This window comes from Pleurodeles waltl, chromosome 7 (genome assembly GCF_031143425.1).
Source record: "Pleurodeles waltl isolate 20211129_DDA chromosome 7, aPleWal1.hap1.20221129, whole genome shotgun sequence".
Lineage (NCBI taxonomy): Eukaryota > Metazoa > Chordata > Amphibia > Caudata > Salamandridae > Pleurodeles > Pleurodeles waltl.
Genome location: NC_090446.1, coordinates 493,175,267 through 493,196,926, shown reverse-complemented (window position 1 = coordinate 493,196,926; position 21,660 = coordinate 493,175,267). Strand labels below are relative to the sequence as shown.

Here is a 21,660-nt window from a genome sequence, read left to right as displayed (position 1 = left end):
GCGCGCATGGGCACTGCAGCCCCTGTACATGAATGAGACTGTGCGCGCGTGGGACATGCCGGGTGCGCCTACATCTCCGGTGCATGTGTTGTAACATGCATGAGGGTGGAGAGGCTGGCAGCGCCCTTTATTCGCTAACTTCTTATGGGCCACAGCCTGGGGGGCGATGCTGACGGGGTCCTTTCACAGTAGTGTGCTTGAGAGGACCAGGTTGATGAAGCCGTGAATTCTACGCAGGAAGTAGTATTGTTTGCCAGGGGTTGGCATGCTAGATAGGCTCGAGGTTCCCTGCACTTCTAGCACAGCGCGTGGGAGGAACATATCGGTTTCACCATGAAGCGTGTAACGACATGCCTGAGGTGGGCAAGCTGCTGGTGCCCTACGAGATACTGCATCTCTGGAAGAATGCCTTGGGAGGAGCAAGCAAGGCCCTGTCACGCCAGTGTGCGCTGACAGACTGGATTCCCTTGATTTCTACCGTGCATGTGAGCAATGGCACGTGAAGACCTCCCGCACGATTATTATTATCAAATTAAAAAAATCCCAAATGCTAACTAGCCAAAACATGCTAATAAGTACGCCACACTCCTCATTGCCGGGAGGCAGGTGGTTGGCCCTGGAGTATTACTAATCTCCCGACTCTTCCAATCCGTTTTTTCCTCAATGGGCACAGTTAAGAGGTGGAAGGGTGGGTCTTCTGGTTGCACAGAACCCCTGCTTTGCAACCAGAATATGTTAGACAATAGCACAGTGACAGGATTAGTAGAACAGCAAGATAAGAGAGTCAGGGGAGGAGACAAATAAGGCAGGCATTGGTAAAGCCAATAGGTCTCACTTGTGCAAGATCTAATGTCTTTGGTTATGGGTTTTAGCCATTATGTACACCAGGGTGGCTGCTGTTCAACATGGCTAAAAGTTAGTGGCGTGGAGTGGCAGGTGGGGTAGATTGGAATGGTGTTGGTTGGGGTAGAGTGTAGTGGGGTAGATTGACATAGAGTCACATGGGATGGAGAGGGGTGGAATAGACTGGGGTGGATTTGAGTAAATTGGAGTAGGGTAGATTGGAGTGGGGGAGTTTGGGTTAGATTGGAGTGTAGTGAGGGAGCTTGGGAAAGAGCTGAGTGGGGTAGATTGGAGTATATTGGAGTGGGGTGGGGTAGAATGTAGTAGAGATTGGTAGGTGGGAGTGCAGTGGAGTTGATTGTAGCAGGGTATATTGGATGATTATAGCAGGGAAGAATGGAATGGAGAGGTGTGGATTGGGGGTACAGGGGAGCAAGGTAGATTGGGGGAGTGGGGTAGATTGGGATGGGTGTTGCAGCTTGTAGTGGGGTGGAGTGCGGTAGATTGGATGAAGTGAAGTATATTGGGTGGGGTAGATTGGGGTAGATTGAAGTGGGGGTGGGGTAAATTGGATTGGGGTAGATTGGGGTGAAGTCTGGTAGATTGGGGTGGAGTGGGTTAGACTGGCATGGGGTAGATTGGAGTGGAGTGAGGTAGATTGGAGTTGAATAGATCTGAGTAGAGTAGAGTGGGATATAGTGTGCTAGACTGCAAAAGAGTGGGGCCAATTGGGAAAGAGTTGAGTGCTGTGGATTGGGGTATATTGAGTGGTGTCAGTTGGGGTGGGGTAGATAAGAGTGGAGAGGAGTAGATTGGAGTAGAGTGTGGTAGATTAGGCTGGAGAAGGGTAGAGTGGAGTGGGGCAGTTTGAAGAAGGGTCGATCGGCTGCATTGTGGTATGGTAGATTGGAGTGAAGAGGGGTAGATTGGAGTGTGATAGATAGCAGCAGGGTGGTTTTAAGTGGGGCAGATTGGTGGGGAGTTTAGAAGATAGGAGTGAAGTTGGTAGAGTGGTGTGGGGCATATTGGAGTGGGGTAGATTGAAGTGTGGTGGAGTGAATGGGGTAGATTGGAGAAAGATAGTTTGAGTTGGAGTGAGGAAGGGTAGATTGGAGATGGATGGAGTGGGTTGAGTTGGGTTGAGTGGGTTAGACTGGCCTGGAGTGTGGAAGATTTGGGTGACGTGGTAGACTGGTGTGAGGTGGAGTGGGGTAGATTGGGTAGAGTGCAATGGAGTAGGATAGATTGGAGTAGAGGGGAGTGGGGTATATTGTGTGGATTGGATTGGGTCGAATGAAGTGTGGTAGATTGGGGAAGAGAGGAGTGGGGTAGATTGCAGTGGGGTGGAGCGGAGTTGGATAGATTGGAGTGGAGCCAAGAATGGAGTGGAGTGAGATAGATGAGGTTGAAGTGGAGAGGGGTAGATGAGAGTAGATCGGAATGGAATGGGTTAGATTGGAGTGAGGAGGTTGAAACGTGATGAATCAAGTGGGGTTGTTTGGAGTGGCATAGATTGGAGTGGAGTGGGCTATATTTGAGTGGAGTAGGATAAACTGGACTGGAGTGGGTTGGATTGGAGTGAGGTATAGTGGGGTGGTGTAGATGGCAGTGGAGTTGGTAGAGTGGGATATATTGGAGTGGTGTGAAATAGATTAGAGTAGAGTAGATTGGAGTGGGGTAGATTGGGCTGGAGTGGAGTGGGGCAGATTGGATGGAGTGGGTTAAATTAAATTGGAATGGAGTGGGGTAGATTTAGGTAGAGTCGAGTGGAGTAGAGTGGAGTGGGGTAGATTAGAGTTGAGTTGGGTAGATTGGGTGGATTAGAGTATGGTAGACTGGAGTGAGGTAGATTTTGTAGTAGATAGCAGTGGGTAGATTGTGGTGGAGTGGGGTAGATTGGAGTGGAGTGGAATAAATTAGAGTGAAGAGGAGCTTGATGGATTGCAGTGGAGTGAGGGTAAATTGGAATAGAGTGGAGTAGATTGGACTGGGGTAGAATGGAATGGAGTGGGGTAGATTGGAGTGGAGGTGAGTAGCCTGGAGTGGAGTGGGTTGAATTGGGCTACTTTAGAGTGGGGTGGAATGGGGTAGATTGGAGTGGGTAGACTGGGATAGGTTGGAGCAGAGTAGGGTAGATTTCAGTGGTGTGGTAGATTGGAGTGGAGTGGGGTCAATTGGGTTAGTTTGAGTGGAATGTGGCATATTAGAGTGGAGTAGATTGGACTGGAGTGTGGTAGATGGGATTGGAGTGGGGTAGATTGAAGTGGAGTGGGTAGACTGAATCTTAGTGGAGTGGGTAGACTGAATCATAGTGGAGTGGATTGGGGTAGATTAGAATGGAATGGGTTAGACTGGGTTGGAGGGGAGTAGACTGAAGTGGGGCAGATTGAAGTGGTTAGATTGGAGTGGGGTGGGTAAACTGGGGTGGGTAGACTGGAGTGAGGTAGATTGGAGTGGAGTGGGATAGATTGGATGGAGTGGGGTGAGTTAGATTGGAGTGGAGTAGATTGGGGTAGATTGTAGAGAAGTGGAGTGGGGTAGATTGGAGTACACTGGAGTGGAGTGGGATAGATTGAAATGGAGTAGAGTGGACTGGTGTAAGTGGTGTAGAGTGGAGGGGCATGGAGTGGCGTGTTGTGTCATGAAGTGAGTGTTGTAGATTGGAGTGGCGTGGAGTCAAGTGGCATGGCGTCTCGTATAGTGCCTTAGATTGGAGTGGCATGCAGTTCAGTGGACTGGGGTGTCATAGAATGGAGTGACGTGCCATAGAGTGGGAGGGCATTGTGGGGAGTTGAGTGGCATAGTGTGGAGTGTGCATGGTGTGGTAGCACACATTTTTAACTGAAATGAGCATTACATTTACACTGAAATATGTTTTTACTGCACACAAATGATAATGTGTGCAAAAGTCATGAACTAGTATATAGAGGTGTTTTGATCGTATTCAAATATTTATTTCCACCATACTTCCGAATTACAAAAACATGCTTCACTTGAACTAATTCTGATATATTCTGAAACATCAGCACAGTTTTATTTAAATATATATATATCTATATATATATATATATATATATATTTTTTGTTTTATTTTTTTTTTTTTTTTTTTTTTTTTTAGCTTACCTACTAGCGGTTGCCCATAAGCAGTTAGGACCTAGTTTCTATAGAAAAAGTGTTTTAGTTTTGCTAATAACTTTGGTGCCGTTTAATAAATCTTCACAAAATGTTCCAAGAAAATACGATGCTCACTTCAGCCTCTGTCTGTGAAGGTTTGGGGTGATCCATCAAGTGGGGGCCAAGATAAAAGGGGGGGTCCCAATGCACTTTTCCCCCCATTCATTTTTCTATAGGGCTTTTGTGCAGTGATAGCACCCGAACCACTGGATGGAATTACAACAAATTTAGTGGAAAGGTAGCTCTTGGTCAAGAAAGCAACCTTTTTTTGCTATTTGGTGTAAATCAGTTCAGTAGTTATTGAGAAATTAAAGAAAATCCAAATTTGTATACATAGGGACGCAAGGGTTCCTCAAACCCTCCTGATCCCATGCTGAGATCTTATTGGCTGCCAACACTTCAGCAAGGAAGTGTTGGCATCCATCTTGGGACTCGATTTCAGCCGAGTCCCAGAAAAAAACGAGGCTAAAAACAAAAATGGGTCAGGATAGGGACACCCTGACCCCTTAGCTTTGGTGCTGATGTGCTAGAGGGACCGCCCAGTGCTTAACCTCTTAGCTGCTGGGTCTTCCCCCGTGCTGAGACCTTTTTTGGCTATTTGGGGTAGTTCACACTTAGGCCTTCATAACGTTTTGTCCACATAAGCTATTCACACCAAGTTTGCATCTTTCCAACATCCTAGGGATTCTAAAGGTACCCAGAGTTTGTGGATTCCCCTATAGAAGACCAAGAAATTAGCCAAAATACAGCAAAAATGTAATTTTTCCCCCAAAAATGGGAAAAAAAGGCTTCCGAAGAAGGCTTGTGGTTTTTTCTCTGAAAATGGCATCAACAAAGTGTTTGCTGTGATAAAATCACCATCTTCCCATCTTTCAGGAACAGGCAGACAAATCACATTTTCAACACAATTTTGGCATTTTACTGGGACATACCCCATTTTTATTATTTTTTGTGCTTTCAGCTTCCTTCCAATTAGTGACAGGAATGGGTGTGAATCCAATGCTGGATCCCAGAAAGCTAAACATTTCTGAAAAGTAGACAACATTCTGAATTCAGTAAGGGGTCATTTGTGTAGATCCTACAAGGTTTTCCTACAGAAAATAACAGCTGAAATAAAAAAAAATATTGGAATTGAGCTAAAAAAACAGCAATTTTTCTCCACGTTTTACTCTGTAATTTTTTCCTGCAATGTCAGATTTTTGAACGCAATATACTGTTACGTCTGCTGGACTCTTCTGGTTGCAGGGATATATAGGGCTTGTAGGTTCATCACGATCCCTAGCTACCCGGAGCCGATAAATGAGCTTCAGCTTGCAATGGGTTTTCATTCTGTACTGGGCATAAAGCAATTAATTTACTGAAATATAAAGAGTGAAAAGTAGGTATCAAGAAAACCTTTGTATTTCCAAAATGGGCATAAGTTAAGGTGTTGAAAAGCAGTGGTTATTTGCACATCTCTGAATTCCAGGGTGCCCATAGTAGCATGTGAATTACAAGCCATTTCTCAAAAAGACATCTTTTTTACACACTGTCTAACATTTGGAGGGAAAAAATGTAGAGAAAGACAAAGGGCAATATCACTTGTTTTGCTATTCTGTGTTTCCCCAAGTCTGCCGATAAAAATGGTACCTCATTTGCGTGGGTAGGCCTAATGCACGCGACAGGAAACGCAACATGGAAACATCACATGTTTACATTGAAATCTGTTTTTTGCAAAGTGCCTAGCTGTGGATTTTGGCCTCTAGCTCAGCTGGCATCTAGGGAAACCTACCAAACCAGCACATTTTTTAAAACTAGACATCAAGGGGAATCCAATATAGGGTGACTTGTGGGGCTCTCACCAGGTTCTGTTACCCAGAATCCTTTGCAAACCTCAAAATTGGCCCAAAAACACTTTTTCCATAGATTTCGGTGACAGAAAGTTGTGGAATCTGAGAGGAGCCACAAATTTCCTTCCACCCAGGGTTCCCCCACGACTTCCGATACAAATGGTACCTCACTTGTGTGGGTAGGCCTAGTGCCCGTGACAGGAAATGCCCCAAAACACAACGTGGACACATCACATTTTCTTAAAGAAAACATAGCTATTTTTTGGAAAGTGCCTTGCTGTGGATTTTGGCCTCTAGCTCAGCCGGCACCTAGGTAAACCTACAAAACCTATGCATTTTTTAAATGTAGACACCTAGGAAAATCCAAGATGGGGAGACTTGTGAGGGCTCTCACCAGGTTCTGTTACCCAAAATCATTTGCAAACCTCAAAATTTGGCCAAAAAACACTTTTTCCTCACATTTCAGTGACAGAAAGTTCTGGAATCTGAGAGGAGCCACAAATTTCCTTCCACCCAGCGTTCCCCCAAGGGTCCCAATAGCGGGCGCTATGCGTACCCTCACTTGTGTGGGTACGCATAGCGCCCGCAACAGGAAATGCCCCAAAACACAACATGGACACATCAAATTTTCCCAAAGAAAACAGACCTGTTTTTTGCAAAGTGCTTAGCTGTGGATTTTGGCCTTTTGCTCAGCCGGCAGCTAGGGAAACCTACCAAACCTGTGCATCTTTTAAAACTAGACACCTAGGGGAATACAAGATGGGGTTACTTGTGGGGCTCTCACCAGGTTCTGTTACCCAGAATCCTTTGCAAACCTCAATATTTGGAAAAACAAACACTTTTTCCTCACATTTCGGTGACAGAAAGTTCTGGAATCTGAGAGGAGCCACAAATTTCCTTCCACCCAGCGTTCCCCAAGGGTCCCAATAGCGGGCGCTATGCGTACCCTCACTTGTGTGGGTACGCATAGCGCCCGCAACAGGAAATGCCCAAAAACACAACATGGACACATCACATTTTCCCAAAGAAAACAGACCTGTTTTTTTCAAAGTGCTTAGCTGTGGATTTTGGCATTTTTCTCAGAGGGCACCTAGGGAAACCTACCAAACCTGTGCATCTTTTAAAACTAGACACCCAGGGGAATACAAGATGGGGTTACTCATAAAACACCTTGTCACATTCCAATTGTCACAGTCTTTAGCACCTCTAGCGCCCAGCCCAACAATCATTATTGGTGATCCCACTCCCATGTCCTCCTCCTCGGATTCCCTCGCTACCACCCAGCAAAAGTGCCCTTCATCTCTCCACAGCCGCCCCCGCTCATACATTTCATTTGTATTATAGCGCAGGTAATGGCTGACTTTACTAATGTACTCAGCTATTTACATAAAATATAGTTTTGCTCTTTGCAGTAGGCATACAAACCTTATGCGCTTCTTTATGGCACCAAAACTGCCACTAGACAAAAGTCTGATCCTTTTGTAGCAGAAACATAATCACAAGACTTACTTGACTTTTTTATTGCTGCCTCAAAGCTACAGTTGAAACGCGACAGTTGAAGGATATGCATTGAGAGAGAGATCACTTTTATATGTGGGTCTGGTTTTCCTGGGGGCAGATTGCAGCCCCCAGGGAAACCACACATGCATTGACAAAAGTGATCTATAAATATTATAGATAACACTATCTACATAGATAGATATATCTACATAGATACGCACCCGAGGATTTTTTAACCCCCTCCCTGGTGCCGGCCACTGGTTGTGACCCACACCAGTGAGGTAGTGTGGATGTCGGCCAGTGGCTGACGCCCGCACCAACGTGCGACTCACAGTGGTTGTTAATACTGAAGCCCGGGGTATGCCAAGTCCCGGGTGCATTGCCTAAAAAAGCATAGAAATTCACCTAAAAACACATAGGGGCTGACTTAAGAGCCCCAAGTGCCTCCTTGCGCCACATTAGCATAATTTTGTTTTATGCAAATGTGGCCCAATGAGGCCAAAATTGCCGCTCCAAATTTACAAATGCATGCTTTACACCATTTGTAACCTTTGCACTTCATTATGCTTGTGCCAGGTATAATGTATGCAAAGCGGGCATTACCCCATTAGGGGGACCGAAAAAATTGTGGCAAGAAATCTAAGAGATTTCTTTGTGTCATTTATTTTGGAACTCTTAAAGCCTACTCAGAGCAGGCGTTGAAAAAGGAGGCACACCATTGTTTTTAGTGGACCTTAATGAGCTTTGCAAGATTAGCATCAACATTTTTTACTCTAGTCCTGCCAAGCTCTGAACTAGCTTAAAAAAGTTTGACACTAGTTTCCCTAACTACTGCCTGGTGCGCCTTATCTTAGATACAGTGCACACATGGTGGCATTAGGGGGCAGCGCCACTTTTCTTAAATCAGCCCCATAATCTTTTTAGCCCCGGGAAGGTAGTGGTTCCTGGGGCAACAGGGGGGGAGCAGGGTGCCCACCAACCCATTAAAATGGCAAAGCCCCAGGACTTTGCCCTGGGGCTTTGGAATTAACAAGCGTGGGAGCCCATCCCCACAGCCCCGGGGACAGCCACTTCCCTGGGGCTAATGACAAAGTAAATGTGGAGAGTGGGGCACCTGGCCCACCGCAGCCCTGTGGACCGCCACCTCACCAGACCGTTAATCATATTTAATGTGGGGGGCGTACACCCTCCCCCCGCAGCCCCAAGGACCACCATCTCCCTGGGGCAATACTCTTTGTAAGGGGGCTGTGCTGCCCCTTGTGAGGAGCCACTGATGGCCCTGGCGACCGCCACCCCCCAGGGCTGGCTCCTAATATGTCCCAGTGTGCCCACCCCCAGGACATAGCTGTTTGCTCTGACTTGGCGGCAGCTTTGAGAGCTACTGCCAAGTCAGAGGACACATTCTGCTCGCAGCAAGTGAGAGCTGTCAAAGAGCTCTCACTTGCTGCGCACTGAGGTTTTCTCTGTTTTCCTGCCTGTGGTGATGCAGACTAGGAAACATTACTCTCACAGAGAGGGAATTATGTAACAGCAATGCCGGCTCCCACAGTAGGTGGGGAGCCGGTTGGGACTGCGGGGGCCTTCAGGCTCCCAAACTTTGTCATTGTATGGCCTGGGGGACCCCTGGTCACATGGCCGGGCCCTGGGGGTTGGGGTCCCTGGGCAGAGATCGGCCCTGGGGAGTGGGGCCAGGCAGCCCACTCCCCCCAAAAATTGAAATAATTAGGCCGGGCCCCAGGGGATAGGTTCCCATGGGCCAATATTGGCCTTGAGAGGGGGGCCGCACAGCTCCCTCCCCCCCAAAAAATTACATCTTTAGACTGGGCTCTGGGGGATGGTGCCTGGGGCCGAGATCAGCCTGTGGAGGGGACCACTCAGCCCCCCTCTGCCCAAAAAATGAAGTGGTTAGGCTGGGCCCCGGGGATGGGATCCCGGGGCTGAGATCGGCCTGGGGAGGGGGGCATGCAGGATTTTGTTGGTCTAGGGGTTAGCAGCATGGACTGTCTGTAGGCCAGGCCCTGCGCCCAACACTCGCTGCGCACGTCCGAAGGCCATGCACAGTACAGGGTTGGGTGGTTATAGGGGTTGGCCGCAGGGCAGGCTCTGCGGCCAACCGCAGATGCTCAGGGCCAAAGGCTGTGCGCAGTGGTGGTTGGAATATTGTATAGTAATGAAAATTACTTTGAGTTACAAAAACATAGACATTCACCTGAAAAAACATAGGACGTTCTAGTTAGGAGATAACAAATTAAAAAAAAAGAAATTCACTCAAAAACACAAAGGTTACAGGGACGTTATAGTAAAGCTCACATTTTAAACGTCCCAAACCATAGACATTCACCTGTTATAGTGAGAGCTATCTCAAGTAACTGTAACTCATGCTCTAAGGTAACTATAACTCATGACCTCTACATGCACTGATAATGAACCCACAAATTACAGCACCCACATCTTTGATAACATCATTGATAATGTCAATGTAACATCTGCAGTAAAAGTATTGATCAGATAACTGTGCCTAGCGGGGTGTGAGTTATTGTTACCTTAGGCCGTGTGTTATAGTTACTTGAGATAACTCTAACTATAACAGGTGGATTTCTGTGTTTTGGTACGTTTAAAACTATAACGTCCCTGTAACCTTTGTTTTCTTGAGTGAATTTCTATGTTTTTTTTATTCTAGTTCATAACTATAAAATCCCTGTAACCTTTGCTTTTTTCAGTGAATATGATATATATATTACCTCTGGCGGTCCCCAGTAGGTAGTTGTAGTTAGGACCTAATTTCCATAAGAAAATTGTTTTTTATTTTGCCAATCATTTGGGCGCAATTTGGCAAACCTTCACGAAATTTTGAAAACTAGTTTGCCACTCACTTCAGCTGCTGTCTTGAAAGTTTTGGGTGATTCATGAAGTGGAGGCAGAGAAAATGGTTTGGCCCCAATACATGTTTTCTCCATGCATTTTCACACACGGTCTTTAGACACGACTACAGCCCGAACCGCTGAATGGAATTGCACAAAATTTGGCAGGAAGGTAGATCTTGGTGCACAGGTCGTGCTTTTTTTGTTATTTGGTGTAAATCTGTTAAATAGTTTTGGAGTATTTAAAGGAAAACAAAATGTGTATATCTAGGGACACAGAGGCTCAGTGGATCCCGGAGATCTCATGCTAAGATCTGATTGGATGCCAACACATCAACCAGGAAATGTTGGGAGCATTTTTGGGACTAGGCCTCAGCTGAGTCCCAAAACAACCTGTAAAAAACACAGAAGAGGGGGCAGGGTAGGAATACCCTGAACCCTAGCCCTGATTCTGGGGATTCACTGTGACCCGACCAGGGCAGAAAAGCATTAAAAAAAAATATGTTCACCGAAAATTGCGAAGGATCTGTGAATCTGATGAAAATTTGAAAAAACAAGCATGATATCCCCTGCTTGTTCAAACTTTAGCCCCCTGGTGGGCCAGATCCTGGGGACATGTGCCATTAAAAAAAAGAAGGGTGGGTGCACAGCCCCCCTCCTTTGGGCTCTTATGAGCCCTGGGGACCATCACCTCCCAGACTCTTAATTTTTTTAAATGAAGGGGGCCCATGCAGACTTCCCTCCTGTGGCTGGTATGGAGCCCCAGGGGCCACCACATCCCGAGGCTAAGGTAACAACCTTGAAGGGGGGGCAGGCCAGGGGGATAGGGGCCCCAGAGCCCAAATTAGGTAGGGAGGGGTGAAATGCCAGGCTCTCTGGCGAACCCTCAGGCATACAACCGAAGGCCGTGCCCGGTGTGGTTGGATTAACATAATCTAATTAAATAGTACTTCATGTTAAAAAAAAGCAGAGAAATTTACTGAAAAAAACAAAGCTGACAAGGTTGTTATAGTTAAGAAATAGAATTTTTTTTAAACATAGAAATTCACTTAAAAAAGCAAAAGTTACAGGGACTTTATAGTTAGGTTCACATTTACTCACATAAAACCATAGAAATTCAGCAGTTATCTGAAGTAACTAAACTTGTGTCATAAGGAAACTATAACTCGTTCCCAGGACATGCACTGCTAATTACCCTAGATATTATATCACTCATGACATATTGTATAATATCATTGATAATATGGGGGGCGTGGCTAAGCCAGCCAAAATAGTGGACATGGGCCCTTGAAGCTCCGTCTCGCCAGCCCACCCATCGTCCACTGTCCGGCTGGGGTCCTTTCTGTACCGGCGCCCAGTGGAACAGAATCCAAGTCTGAGGATCCCGGGGCACCTGACTGCGTTGCCTGGAGCCCTAGCTGAATGTTTGGGGTGACACAGATGTTGCAGGCAGGCCGCAGCATCCTCACGGAAGGCAGTTGAGTGCTGGGGAGACAGGAGTTGGGCTGGAGCGGAGGGACCCGATTTGCCACTGAGGAGGTCACGCCTGATACCGCTGGCACCACTGACGAGCATCAGACAGGCAGTGGAAGTGTATCCTATTACCACAGGGGCCTGTGCTGCCTCATTCTCTGGCGGCCGCGGCCTCTCCTTGGCCGTCTGGGGGTGCTGCTGAGGCCCACGGCTGCTGGGGCTCCAGCCCAGGCCCTTTCTGGATGGACTAGAACTTTGGTGCTGCAGGGGGCCCCTGCTGGATGGTTCCCTCAGCTAATCTTGCATCACCAGGCCTTTGCTGATGTATTGGGAGAGGCACGCCTATGGTCCCCATGCCACTGATTTCTATTGTACCACGTGGGGGTCCCGGAGGACTGATGCACTTTGATTGGGCAGCCCTCCTGGCGTGAGGACTGCCCATGGAGCTCTGGGTCTGCCGCAGAGGTCTCTCTGTCACTCTATGGGAGGGGACTCTCCTCCCGCTACGGTGCCACACTCGAGGCGCACAGTGAGGTTTGAATGGGGAAAATTGCCATTAGGTGGACTCCCTGGATCCCCTGTGGTGCGAGGGAGGTGCAACCGGCAGCATCGCCCTGCTGTGCACTCCTGCCTGTTCCATTTGGAGAAGTGCTGAGACGCCATCTTGGGAAGTGTACGGGACCCGTCCGGCAGGTGCCTGGGCCGCCTCTGGTGGGCTGCACTGCCAGACTCTGTAGGCAGCCATCTGGGGACGCAAGACCTGGTATGGCTCTAGACCACTGACTGTATGTGCAGGATACACGCAGTATACGCCAGGTTGGCCAACAAATCGAGCCCTGCTGCCCACATAGCCTCACTTACCTTACTGCCTGACATCGCACATCAGCAGCTGCGTCTCCTTCAGGTCCTCATCATACGAAATCAGACTAGGGATCCCCTACACCCTACATGAAGCCACCAAGTGTAAGCAGAGCCTATCTCCTCTGTGAAATTGAACTACATGCTTCTGAGGTAGACCGCCCTGGTGACCCACAGTATGGGCAGACTCCGCTTCATCACCGCATCTTGTATGCCTGCGTGCCCGACACTGGTGCCTTCATCCAAGACCTCACCTAACACCCAGACGAAGGGTGTCGCCCCGTTGGGGACTCAGCCCATTAAATTGGACCTTGTACTTGCAGCCATAGAACACTCTAGAGTCTCAATGGACACATTCCTGAGCGCCATGGCTACTGGCGTAAGCTTTCTCAGAGACGACCACAGAAAACATACAGACAAAGTAGTTGAGGGCGAGCAGCCGATGGCCTCCCTCCAGCCTATAGTCAAATACAACCAGCGCACCATGCAGGAGATGCAAAATCTGGTCTGCCTTCTGGAGAACAGGGCTGAAGACATAGAAGGACACTCCTCAGGAGTAATATCTGCATAATTGGGCTACCTGAGAAGATTAAGGGCTGTGACCCTCTCCAGTATCTTGAAAACTGGTTAAAATCCTTCACCCTGGCTTCAGAACTCACAGCATTCTACACTCTTGAGAGAGCACACCGAGTGACAACCCGCCAACTTCCGCCTGGTGCCCCTCCTCAACCCATGCTGGCAAAGCGTCTTCATTTTAAGTACCGGGACGCCATCCTTTGGGCCGCTCGCCAGTTTGGCCCCCTCAGAGTGGAGGACAAAACTGTTATGCTGTTCCCCGACTACACTAAGGCAGTCCAGCAGCAAAGACTCTCTTTCCTGGAAGTTAAACGTCACCTACCACATCATGGAATCTGACACTCGCTTCTATTCCAAGCCCACCAAGATCATCGCAAGTGACACCACATTGTTTTTCATGGATCCAAAAGAGGCCTGGAATGGGGCATAGCAACAATAAGGGACAACAACACCAGACTGTACCAAACCCAGCCAGCCCAAGACCAAGGGTAAAAAATTAAAGCCGCTACCAAGCGGAAAGAGCACAGCGGGCAACTGCAACTGCGTCCCCAAATCTAGAAAAAATCATAGAGGACTGGCGGCAGGCTTGGCAGGCCTGGCAGGTGGAGGCAGACTTCGTGCCACAGAACATCAAAAGGACCATGCCCTCTTCACCTCTGATGAAGATATGCTCATCCCAGAGAACTCCCAACAGGACTCTCAATCCCGCTCTCATACTCCGCCACCAACAATAGATACTCTAATATGACCATAACATTTTGCTACCAATTTTCCTATGTTACCAGTTGATGCTTTCCTATGCACATATCTCCCCATTGCTGTTATGCTCCGCTGCTCCCGTGGGAGGCCACCCCTGGACCCCACGCACTCCTACAATGATATTAGGGCATTCACAATGTTTCTTCAAACACCACACTTGCACAAGGGCCCATTCCCACATTTCCATAAAGTTTTGTAAAGAATGGATCAGTTTGGGTGTACTGCTGTTGCGGTAGGCTCTCCTTGTTTTACCCACCCAATTATTCCTTACCATTTCCCTACAAAGGCTGCGGTACACCTGCGACATCGGCCTTATTCACATGTGCAGAGCCAGGCTGAGCCACTGCCGAGTGAACCCTGGCCACCCCATGTTCCCACTGTCTTCAACGACAACCACCCCACATGCAGACATATCATAATTCATTACTGTTCCTCACCTTAAACGTATGATATATGCACACTGCCTGCAAACAATATACTTTATACTCATACGTAAAGAGACAAAATGCACACATTGTTCTCCTACAGGAGGCACATACCATAACCACTGAGGTGGGACGCCTGGGCTGAAGAGGCCAAATATATGCAACCACCTACTCTGCCTGCGCCTGAGGAGCCTTTATTTGGATTCGCCTTGGAGTTCCCTATCAGGTCCTGAACATACCATAGACAATGAAGGCCATTATGTGCTCCTGGAGGGCCGGCCATCCCCTCTGCTAGGCAGCATTTATGCCCCAAACACTAATCAAGGGTATTTTGGGACGTCCTCTGCTTGGTCCATGCCCACAAAACTGCATCCCCTGGATCTTGGGAGGGGATTATAACTGCACATTAGATCTTCATCTCAATAGATGCCACACACACAAACTGTGTGCTCTGCTGACTGGGCACACCACTGGTCCCTAGGGGATGCTTTGAGGGTCCATAACCCAACTGCCAAACTTTACTACTTCTTCTCAATACCGTATAGCCTTCACATGCATATTGATAATTTCCTATGCATGGCCTCATTGGCTTCCCTCCTCCAGGCCGCTGACTACCTAGGTCATGTGTACACAGAGACCAAGGCACTCGTAAATAAATTATTGACTATATGATCAGTAGTTTCTAATACTCAAATTCATAATTTCAATAGTCCAATTCGCATGAGACATATATGTGAATAGAAATTCGGTGGAGTCCTTGAAGTGAAGAATTCATCTTTAATGAGAAACAGAAACGGCCAACACGTGTTTCGTCATGGGAGTGAATACTCCCCGTGACTTTCTTAAGGCTGCAAAGAATATCAAACATAAAAGATATACATATAATATACAACATAAAACAAAACATATATTAAACATGAAACACAGAACTTACTTAAATCAATCTCAAATAACAGTCAAAATAACCCATAATACTATAACTAACACATTTACCAATGAAATCTAAAATTACAATTACACAACCCAATGTGTCAATATGATCTTACAGTAAACCCAAAGTCAGCCCCACCTAGTTTGGAAATGAAAGGGAGGAAACCAAGGCACAAACCGTGAGGAGAATAAAGAATATAAATGGTACTAGATAGAGAAAATTCCAAGAAACCAAGAGGACCTCAAAGCCTAGACCCACAACCAACCCTAAGACAAAGGAAGTGCAGTACTACCTAAATACTTTCTGAATAAAATTAGTATCACCATGCAAGCCCAGTGTGTGCAAAAATCCCAAATATAACCAACGTGACCTAAGGTAAAACAAACCGTACCTAATTTGTGTATAACACTGGAATCAACAGTGTCCCAGAGTTTATAACAAATAAATGGATCCAACTCTGTTGACATAATAGATTTTTCTGTCAATAACAGAGCACAAAATAAAACGTGAAATAATAAATTATAAAAATCCTGTGGATTCACCCAAGGTTAATCACAAAGCACCTACCGATCGTTAGCCATGTGTATGTGGGTCCGTGCAACGCAAAGGTGTATAAATGACACCTAAAGCAATAAAAGTTGACACAAATTTATAAGCGTTGAGAAGAATGTCTCCCGTAATATCAGCCAAAACATCTATCCGTGCTGACAGATGCATAGAACAGTCTGCAGCCCCCACTCACCTCACGTCCTGATTTGACTAGTGTAAGAAAACGGAGCACGAGTACATGGCTCCGAAAAAAGCGTAGCGAGACGTATATCGGTCTGCCATCTTTATAATAGCAGGGTAACTAATACCAAATCTTGCGAGAAGAGAAAGAATCCACAATGCGCGTTCGATTGACTCAAGCGTAAAGGAAACGTTCAGAGAAAAGGAAAAAGAAACGAAAATGGGCGCCATCTTTGAGAAGTGAAGAAAATGTGAAAATCCATTAATAACCCCCGTATTTATTAAATCCAGAATAACCCAACCTAGAATATAAATATTTCAAAGTAATGAAAAAAGATAACTTACTAATAATTACACAGTTGGAATAAAAATAATAAAACCAGTGTCAGCTACAGATCAAGACTTAATAACAACAACCGTATATTAACAAAAGTCATAACAAAACCCAACTCACGTTTATACCTTAGTCCTCCCCTACAAACCAAACCCAATGGTTACATATTTACTAAACAAGAGACATGTCCTCTATTATAGCGTTAGGACAAAAATAGCGAAATGCAGGACATGAAGAAGGCCTACCCTGCTGTATCCAATAATGACAAAAATAAATAATAAATAAACAAGGTATGAGTGTCGTCAACCCACATAGTTATGAAAAAATCAATAAAACATAAATTAGACAATGCAAACTGCTATTACACATTATCTCATGTAAATAGTCAGATACCGCCAATGTTAATCAACATATATCTCTAGGAAATGGAAACATGAAAGAAATCCTGTGCCCCAGAATATTTCAAAAGAAGAACAGATATAATTTAAGGAATACCATTACAACAAAACTTCCAAAAGGAAAACATTTATAATTACATTTGCCCCGATAGTAAGGGCACATATATAAGTAGTACTGAGCAGTATTAAACGTAAGACATCAGCACACATGACAGCAACAGTATTAATCCAAATAATATTGCATCTCATAATTGGTATTAAGACCCATTTCCACCACTCTAAATTTAAGAATCCAATAGCGTTCTCTCTTCCTCAATTCTAGCTCCCTATTACCACCTCGTGGACTAGCATGTACCATCTCAAAACCAAACAATTTGAAAGTCCGGGTATCATTCTATTTGGGGCATTGATACATATGTGTAACTATGGGATAACGTTCATCCTGCTGTATAAGAGCTCTGTAGTGTTCACCAATTCTCATTTTAAGAGATCCAATGGTGCTTCCAACATAATACAGACTGCATCTACACACAATCATGTATATAATAAAACTGCTATCACACATGATGTTAGAGATAATACGAAATCTATCTCCCATCTGACTATTAAAAGTAGAAATCCCTGATCTGGTATTCCTTAAACTATATCTTTTCTTCTTTTGAAATATTCTGGGGCACAGGATTTCTTTCATGTTTCCATTTCCTAGAGATATATGTTAATTAACATTGGCGGTATCTGACTATTTACATGAGATAATGTGTAATAGCAGTTTGCATTGACTAATTTATGTTTTATTGATTTTTTCATAACTATGTGGGTTGACGACACTCATACCTTGTTTATTTATTAGTTATTTTTGTCATTATTGGATACAGCAGGTTAGGCCTTCTTCATGTCCTGCATTTCGCTATTTTTCTCCTAAAGCTATAATAGAGGACATGTCTCTTGTTTAGTAAATACAGGGAGTGCAGAATTATTAGGCAAGTTGTATTTTTGAGGATTAATTTTATTATTGAACAACAACCATGTTCTCAATGAACCCAAAAAACTCATTAATATCAAAGCTGAATATTTTTGGAAGTAGTTTTTAGTTTGTTTTTAGTTTTAGCTATGTTAGGGGGATATCTGTGTGTGCAGGTGACTATTACTGTGCATAATTATTAGGCAACTTAACAAAAAAAAATATATACCCATTTCAATTATTTTTCATTACCAGTGAAACCAATATAACATCTCAACATTCACAAATATACATTTCTGACATTCAAAAACAAAACAAAAACAAATCAGTGACCAATATAGCCACCTTACTTTGCAAGGACACTCAAAAGCCTGCCATCCATGGATTCTGTCAGTGTTTTGATCTGTTCACCATCAACATTGCGTGAAGCAGCAACCACAGCCTCCCAGACACTGTTCAGAGAGGTGTACTGTTTTCCCTCCTTGTAAATCTCACATTTGATGATGGACCACAGGTTCTCAATGGGGTTCAGATCAGGTGAACAAGGAGGCCATGTCATTAGATTTCCTTCTTTTATACCCTTTCTTGCCAGCCACGCTGTGGAGTACTTGGACGCGTGTGATGGAGCATTGTCCTGCATGAAAATCATGTTTTTCTTGAAGGATGCAGACTTCTTCCTGTACCACTGCTTGAAGAAGGTGTCTTCCAGGAACTGGCAGTAGGACTGGGAGTTGAGCTTGACTCCATCCTCAACCCGAAAAGGCCCCACAAGCTCATCTTTGATGATACCAGCCCAAACCAGTACTCCACCTCCACCTTGCTGGCGTCTGAGTCGGACTGGAGCTCTCTGCCCTTTACCAATCCAGCCACGGGCCCATCCATCTGGCCCATCAAGACTCACTCTCATTTCATCAGTCCATAAAACCTTAGAAAAATCAGTCTTGAGATATTTCTTGGCCCAGTCTTGACGTTTCAGCTTGTGTGTCTTGTTCAGTGGTGGTCGTCTTTCAGCCTTTCTTACCTTGGCCATGTCTCTGAGCATTGCACACCTTGTGCTTTTGGGCACTCCAGTGATGTTGCAGCTCTGAAATATGGCCAAACTGGTGGCAAGTGGCATCGTGGCAGCTGCACGCTTGACTTTTCTCAGTTCATGGGCAGTTATTTTGCGCCTTGGTTTTTCCACACGCTTCTTGCGATCCTGTTGACTATTTTGAATGAAACGCTTGATTGTTCGATGATCACGCTTCAGAAGCTTTGCAATTTTAAGAGTGCTGCATCCCTCTGCAAGATATCTCACTATTTTTGACTTTTCTGAGCCTGTCAAGTCCTTCTTTTGACCCATTTTGCCAAAGGAAAGGAAGTTGCCTAATAATTATGCACACCTGATATAGGGTGTTGATGTCATTAGACCACACCCCTTCTCATTACAGAGATGCACATCACCTAATATGCTTAATTGGTAGTAGGCTTTCGAGCCTATACAGCTTGGAGTAAGACAACATGCATAAAGAGGATGATGTGGTCAAAATACTCATTTGCCTAATAATTCTGCACTCCCTGTATGTAACCATTGGGTTTGGTTTGTAGGGGAGGACCAAGGTATAAACGTGAGTTGGGTTTTGTTATGACTTTTGTTAATATACGGTTGTTGTTATTAAGTCTTGATCTGTAGCTGACACTGGTTTTCTTATTTTTATTCCAACTGTGTAATTATTAGTAAGTAATATTTTTTCGTTACATCGAAATATTTATATTCTAGGTTGGGTTATTCTGGGTTTAATAAATACAGGGGTTATTAATGGATTTTCACATTTTCTTCACTTCTCAAAGATGGCGCCCATTTTCGTTTCCTTTTCCTTTTCTCTGAACGTTTCCTTTACGCTCGAGTCAATCGAACGCGCATTGTGGATTCTTTCTCTTCTCGCGAGATTTGGCATTAGTTACCCTGCTACTATAAAGATGGCAGACCGATATACGTCTCGCCACGCGTTTTTTCGGAGCCATGTACTCGTGCTCCGTTTTCTTCCACTAGTCAAATCAGGACGTGAGATGAGTGGGGGCTGCAGACTGTTCTATGCGCTGTCAGCATGGATAGATGTTTTGGCTGATATTACGAGAGACATTCTTCTCAACGCTTATAAATTTGTGCCAACTTTTATTGCTTTAGGTGTCATTTATACACCTTTGCGTTGCACGGACCCACATACACATGGCTAACGATCGGTAGGTGCTTTGTGATTAACCTTGGGTGAATCCACAGGATTTTTATAATTTAATTTATTTTTTCATATTTTATTTTGCACTCTGTTATTGACAGAAACATCTATTATGTCAACAGAGTTGGATCCATTTATTTGTTATGAACTCTGGGACACTGTTGATTCCAGTGCTATACCCAATTTAGGTATGGTTTGTTTTACCTTAGGTCACGTTGGTTATATTTGGGATTTTTGCACACACTGGGCTTGCATGGTGATACTAATTTTATTCAGTAAGTATTTAGGTAGTACTGCACTTCCTTTGTCTTAGGGTTGGTTGTGGGTCTAGGCTTTGAGGTCCTCTTGGTTTCTTGGAATTTTCTCTATCTAGTACCATTTATATTCTTTATTCTCCTCGCGGTTTGTGCCTTGGTTTCCTCCCTTTCATTTCCAAACTAGGTGGGGCTGACTTTGGGTTTACTGTAAGATTATATTGACACATTGGGTTGTGTAATTGTAATTTTCGATTTAATTGGTAAATGTGTTAGTTATGGTATTATGGGTTATTTTGACTGTTATTTGAGATTGATTTAAGTAAGTTCTGTGTTACATGTTTAATATATGTTTTGTTTTATGTTGTATATTATATGTGTATCTTTTATGTTTGATATTCTTTGCAGTCTTGAGAAAGTCACGGGGAGTATTCACTCCCATGACGAAACACGTGTCGGCTGTTTCTGTTTCTCATTAAAGATGAATTCTTCACTTCAAGGACTCCACCGAATTTCTATTCACATATATGTCTCATGCGAATTGGACTATTGAAATTATGAATTTGAGTATTAGAAACTACTGATCATATAGTCAATAATTTATTTACGAGTGCCTTGGTCTCTGTGTAAATAGTGTGTTGTGTCTCTGTTTGACACATCATAGGAGGTAGGGGAAGATCCTCCTGGGCCGAGAACACCGTACCTCTAATTAATATTGATTTTATTTCTATTACTTAAAAGGGGATTGTTGGGAGCGCTTTATTTCCCTTAATGTTTCTTCCCATTAATATATTACCTAGGTCATGTGGTTTCTGTCCATGATGCCCACTACATAGAAATAAAACGGGCACCCACTAGACCACCGGTACCCACATGGTGCTGCAACCGGAATAATTGGTGGAGTGGGACGCCGTTGAAGCCACTATCCACGGTCACTGTTTAATCCAAGTGGTAGGAGCATGTAGAAATCTAGACAAGGAACTAACAGCCGCAGAACAGCACATTGCTGAACTAAGCAAAACTGCAGACCAAAACCCCAACTAAATTCCTCAGCTAGCAACAGCGAAATCTGCATACACACAATTTCCTAGAACATCTCCACCATTTCAACTACCCTGCACATAACTCAAAGCTACACAGAGGGAGGGATAGGGCAGGCCGGCTGCTAGCATGGCTAGCCAGATAAGACTCTAGCCCAAGCCCAAGCCCAATCACTAAGCTACTCACCCTCGTCCATACCTCAGTCTACACCTAGGAGGGCATCCTCCACCTTTTTTTTAATAACTATTACTCAACCCTATAAAAAGCATAGTCCAACCCCCCAGAGGACTACTCCCAAGTGTTCTTAATGGAACTATCAATGCCTTGCATCCCCATGAGTGTGAAACAAGCACTTGAAGCCAAGATAGCCACTGAAGATATAATGCAGGCAATCAAAGATTTGGCCTATAACAAGACCCCTGGCCTAGATGCCCTCCCACTTGAATTCTATTACAACTTCAGTACTTTGCTTGCTCAACGGCTGTGCCCCATGTATGG

General features: G+C 44.9%; 1 protein-coding gene across 2 annotated transcripts in view; it reads left to right on the top strand.

Moving 5' to 3' along the window:
• TRIM72 (tripartite motif containing 72) overlaps positions 1-21,660 on the top strand; it is a 96,739-nt gene that overhangs the window by 10,572 nt on the left and 64,507 nt on the right. The gene's annotated exons all lie outside the window — the stretch shown is intronic.